This window comes from Dendrobates tinctorius, unplaced genomic scaffold (assembly GCF_039654945.1).
Source record: "Dendrobates tinctorius isolate UK_male_01 unplaced genomic scaffold, ASM3965494v1 ptg000020l, whole genome shotgun sequence".
NCBI lineage: Eukaryota > Metazoa > Chordata > Amphibia > Anura > Dendrobatidae > Dendrobates > Dendrobates tinctorius.
Window position 1 is genome coordinate 37,083,170 of NW_027361688.1, and position 6,000 is coordinate 37,089,169.

The following is a 6,000-nucleotide window of genomic DNA, read 5'->3' on the forward strand; positions in this document are numbered from 1 at the left end:
GCTTTTTCTGGTGAGTTGCTTTGTTCTCACTGTTCCCCCTGGATCAGTTGTACAGATATTAGTCAGATTGCACAATAGTCACATCTTGATGGATCAAATACCCCAAAGCATGAACTCTGCATTGTGTGATCGGTGCCCTATTCTCCTTGAAATGACTGGAGGTTTTGCTCCCTAGTAAGATGCAGACAGGTCCACAGGATGCATAGAATAAGATATAGGACGTTACCTGTAGGATTTACATCCCTGAGTCCTTGGACCACAGCATGGAGTAGTTTGGCTTCAGATGTCCAACAGGCACAGAGCCCACCACCAGCCGGATACATGTGTAGATGCTTCTAGGGAGAGAGCAGAATTGAGGGGAGGGAGGTGAAGTGAGCCTGAATGCTGCTGCTCACTGTTCCTCCATGCCAAGGGTTGGATCCTCCAGGGAACACATTTAAATACTTATCTCCATTGTCACCCTCTGGATTTACTGGGGATGACAGGCGTGGAGATGATAGTCAATGAGGTCCTGGAGAGAAGGGACACAATAGATTGAGCACAGTCAGGGTCAGGGAAGGGGTCCCCAATCATTTCACACTCTCCCAATTCTGAGATTTTGGGTTTCTCTCCACAGTCACAATCATTTTATGATGCCGGGTGTCAGGAAGGAATCGGGAAGGCAATGAGGTGAACACTTTATTTCTGAAAGTGGCGTCTCCTTCGGAAGACTGTAAAAAAAAAAAGCAAAAAAGCAAAAAAAAAACACAAGAAGCACCGAAAAGTCAAAAATTAGATACAGATACTAAACTTTTACCATGGAAACAGTCATTGCCAAAATGTAAAATCTTGATTCTTTCCGATATATGTGTACTATGTGAGATTTATCAAAAATAATAAAAAAATTTTTTTTCAAAAAAACATAACTGCAGTAAAAAAAAAAAGTTAATTGGATAATGTTAATGAGATTGCTAAAATATGAAATGTTATGTTATCTGTTAAAAAAAAAAAAAAACCTCATAGATTTATAAAGGTCTGTCCATGCCTGCGCCATAACATCTGTTTATAGCGGAAGACATGATGCTTGATCCGATCGGTCGTAAGAGAAGACCCCGAGTCACATAGCAAACTTTGGGGCTTTCCCCCCATCGGAACGTCGTGATTTGCTCTGACCAATGCAGCTCAATTTTCGGACTATAGGACGCACTTTACAATAAGATGCGCCCCAGGATGAGAGATCGGAAAATAGACAAAACATATTTCCTACTTATTAAGTCTTCCCTGGTGCTGCAAATAAATGGAAGGGTTAATACTTATTTTCATATTTTCATTTTTTCATGGAATAGGGAGGGAATAGTTAATAATAAGCTCCTGTTAGTGTTTCTATGCAGCTTGTGCGTTATTCACACATGGCTTTTCAGCATTCACGTTTTGTACTCAACTGTGCAACAGACACATTCACTGCACTACTTCATGCACAGTATATGCGCACACTGCAGGAACAGTACATACAGTATACACACACAGCTCTGCTTCACACACACAAACTGCTGCACACACAGTCTGCTACATACATACACACTCACCATACTACAACACACACAGTTTGCTACACATATACACATGGCACTACAACACGCAGCTTTGCTACATACAAACACAGCTCTGCTGCATACTCCCACACTGCAGGAACAGTACATATACACACACAACTCCGCTTAGCACAGAACTGCGGCACAAAAAGTCTGCTACATATACACAAATTCACAGCACTATGACACACAGTTTTGTTGCATAGAAACACAGCTCTGCTGCACATACATACACTGCAGGAACAGCACATATACACACCTAACTCTGCTTAACGCAGAACTGCAGCACACACACAATCTGCTACATACATACACACTCGCAATACTGCAACATACAGTCTGCTACATATACACACACTCACAGCAGTACAGCATACACAGACTGCTACATTTATACACATTCTCACCACTGCAACGCACAGCTTTGCTGCATATATCCAGATTTGCACAGTGCAGCTGCATGCACACTGCCCTGCTGCATATGTAATTCACGCACTACTATGCCATAGGTCGTGTACCATGTGGTGTGTGAATGTTACCACTTCGCTATGGTAGGGACAAAAAAATAAAAGAAAATAAAGTTTGTGATGCCACAGTGCACTTAATTAACTTCTCGTTCCTGGTAGTAGGATGTAATGTGGTGCAATCCAAATAGTACAAAAAACAGGGAGGTCAGAGAGGCTATTGATAACTTTTACTTGTTACACAAATACACAGGTACATCCAGATAAATGATGATTTAGCAGAGATTCAATTCCTTTGCAGCAATCAGTTACTTTCCAATATAGTAATGCAGATATATAAATGGTGCAGTGATTCCTGAATTCCAACCTCAGTCCTAATCACACATCTTTCTGAAGCTGAGGCTGTGGTTTCTCATATACAGCAGCTTTGGCTGCTTCCTTACTTGCTCCTTCAGCTTTCCTAGGAGACTATTCTTGTGCACAAAATGTCTCCTTCTCTACCAAACCCAGGGCCAGGTCATGTGGTCTAACCATGTGACTTTCTGTCCATATGTAGGGTTGGTGGGCCGGACTGGGGGGTGGTCCCTCTGGATACCGCGCAGTGACGTACAGACACAAGATGGAGGCAAGTTTCGGGTGCAACAGGTCCAAGCTTTATTCTCTCGCCGTCCACACGACGGCCTCTCAGCACACCACAATCCTTTTCACGGCTCTCCGGTTACATAACACATCGACGTACCGTACTTTTCACCAGGGACGTATATATACGCACCGTCTCTTTGCACTTAGTGACTCTCTGACAGCTCCGTCACTGTGGCTGCCTTAGGCCTATACATCAACAGAAATTTTACTGGTCAAACGTCGTTTCCTATATGGTATTCTTCGCCGGAGCCTCATCTATACTGCGGTACTTTGTGTCAGGACCACCCCCCTAACTTTCTCTCTCCTCAGTCCCCTGGTTAAGTTTTCCTCACAGTGCACCAACTGTCACAGTCTTCCTGTCACTTGAACTCCCCCTGGGGACTGGAACTTTCTGGAACCCTACTGTCAAATTTCCCGGTTCCCTATAACTCTGCCCCCCATGACCAACGGTTTCTTAGCCCTAAGCTGATGTCAAGTCCTATGCTCACACTCCTCCCTGCCCTCTAATGTCAGTTCAAGGTACTGCACACCACCTACACTTTCCTAGCTGTTTTCCCTTCTGAAATCTAACCAGTCAGTCCGTCCGTCAGGTCACCTTCCCTACACATATATGGAAAGCAGGGCTGTTTTGTTAACTCTTTACAACCTCCTGATAGTCTGGCGCCCCTGAGGCTCAGTCGCCACAGAGGTACTGCACCTTCTCCTTCATCCTGGTAAGTTGGGAGCTTCTTTCCACACTCCAACACCTGCATCCCACACACAGGATAGTTTAGCACTGATCACATTGCGGCTCATGCTTAGAGGGTAGCAGAGCACCTCTGGTGATTCCTTGCTTCGTAACACGAGATGTGCTGGGAGGTGGGTGGAGTTGAGATTCATATAAAAGTGTGGGAAAGTTTAGAGTGGAGTTCAGTTCAGTCTAACAGAAGGTCGGCGGAGTAGGAAGCCACTCAGTGAGGAGTGGGGGATCCCTGGAAGAAGGGATGGAGGAAGGAGTGCTGCAGCTGCCTCAGTGACCTGAGCCAGCTGGCACGGGAAAGTAAGAAAGGTGGAGAGATGTAGAACTGCAACCTAAGCTTCCATAAGAGAGAGAAGAAACAGCGCGGAACGAATGAGTAGGAGAACAGAGAGGAGGAGTGGGTTGGATAGGAACCCTGCCTATAGGTTCTCAGCGCAAGGCCGGGGCCCGGTCCCCGAGGTTGTATGGACACTTATGGTTCTGCAGCAGACACCGGTGGAGTAGTTGGCTGTAAATGCACTACTCCCATCAAAGACTTGGGACACAACAGCAACACGGATAGAGAGCCGGGATCCAGGAGGTCCCTGATCAGGCTACAGCTGTCTGTCATACAAGTAGAGTTGTTAGGAATAGAGTTGAGCGAAACGGGTCGAAAAAATTCAAAAGTCGCCGACTTTTGGCAAAGTCGGGTTTCATGAAACGAAACCCGACCCTAGGATGAGGTCGGCCACGAGGTCGGCGACTTACGCGCCAAAGTCGCGTTTCAAAAGTTTGTTTTGCGCTCTTTTTCAGCCAATCAGGATCCACGGACACTGTGGGCAACGTGATGACATAGGCACGGGTCACCACCATCTTTCAGAAGGGCATGCAAGTGATTGGCTTGCTTTGCTGGGCGTCACAGGGGGTATAAAAGGGCGTGCACGCCGACCGCCATCTTAATTCTGCTGATCTTAGTATAGGGAGAGGTTGCTGCTGATTCTGTAGGGAGAGCGTTAGGCAGGGAAGAAGACAAAAAAACTGCTTCTGCTGCTAGCGATTTGGCCTGCACAACACACCAGTCACTGTGTGTGCAGTGCAAGGGGAGGCTATATAGTGGTGTATCAGTGGTGTTGGTTGTTGGGCTGCCTTCTAAGGCTTCCTAACATTCCTGCATTGCTGTTTACCCACTGCTCCGCAAACTGCTTTTTTAAAAGCAATCCCAATTTTTTTTTTGTCCTGCTGAGAAGACAAAAAAACTGCTTCTGCTGCTAGCAATTTGGCCTGCACAACACACCAGTCACTGTGTGTGCAGTGCAAGGGGAGGCTATATAGTGGTGTATCAGTGGTGTTGGTTGTTGGGCTGCCTTCTAAGGCTTCCTGACATTCCTGCATTGCTGTTTTCCCACTGCTCCGCAAACTGCTTTTTTAAAAGCAATCCAATCTCCCTTATCCTCTAGTCACTTTTGTCACAGCTGTGCCATCGAGCCTGTCACATAGCGCTCAGATATTCATTGGGCCTCACACAATCCAAAAGTGTCCATCCAGTGTCCAAAAATGTGTGCAGAGATTCAAAATCTCCCTTATCCTCTAGTCACTTTGGTCACAGCTGTGCCATCGAGCCTGTCACATAGTGCTCAGATATCAGTTAGCCTCACACAATCCAAAAGTGTCCATCCAGTGTCCAAAAGTGTGTGCAGAGATTCAAAATCTCCCTTATCCTCTAGTCACTTTGGTCACAGCTGTGCCATCGAGCCTGTCACATAACGCTCAGATATCAGTGGGCCTCACACAATCCAAAAGTGTCCATCCAGTGTCCAAAAGTGTGTGCAGAGATTCAATATCTCCCTTATCCTCTAGTCACTTTTGTCACAGCTGTGCCATCGAGCCTGTCACATAGCGCTCAGATATTCATTGGGCCTCACACAATCCAAAAGTGTCCATCCAGTGTCCAAAAGTGTGTGCAGAGATTCAAAATCTCCCTTATCCTCTAGTCACTTTGGTCACAGCTGTGCCATCGAGCCTGTCACATAGCGCTCAGATATCAGTGGGCCTCACACAATCCAAAAGTGTCCAGTGTCCAAAAGTGTGTGCAGAGATTCAAAATCTCCCTTATCCTCTAGTCACTTTGGTCACAGCTGTGCCATCGAGCCTGTCACATAGCGCTCAGATATCAGTGGGCCTCACACAATCCAAAAGTGTCCATCCAGTGTCCAAAAGTGTGTGCAGAGATTCAATATCTCCCTTATCCTCTAGTCACTTTGGTCACAGCTGTGCCATCGAGCCTATCACATAGCGCTCAGATATTCATTGGGCCTCACACAATCCAAAAGTGTCCAGTGTCCAAAAGTGTGTGCAGAGATTCAAAATCTCCCTTATCCTCTAGTCACTTTGGTCACAGCTGTGCCATCGAGCCTGTCACATAGCGCTCAGATATCAGTGGGCCTCACACAATCCAAAAGTGTCCATCCAGTGTCCAAAAGTGTGTGCAGAGATTCAAAATCTCCCTTATCCTCTAGTCACTTTTGTCACAGCTGTGCCATCGAGCCTGTCACATAGCGCTCAGATATTCATTGGGCCTCACACAATCCAAAAGTGTCCAGTGTCC

At 46.1% G+C, this 6,000-nt stretch overlaps 1 protein-coding gene across 1 annotated transcript in view; it reads right to left on the reverse strand.

The window, feature by feature from the left end:
• Positions 1-509, reverse strand: part of LOC141083638 (neuropeptide Y receptor type 2-like) — a 112,403-nt gene extending 111,894 nt beyond the window's left edge. Inside the window, exon 1 of the mRNA XM_073568004.1 lies at positions 227-509. The gene's annotated coding sequence lies outside the window, so the exon portion shown is untranslated. The remainder of the gene's footprint in view (positions 1-226) is intronic.
• Positions 510-6,000: the final 5,491 nt, after the last annotated feature.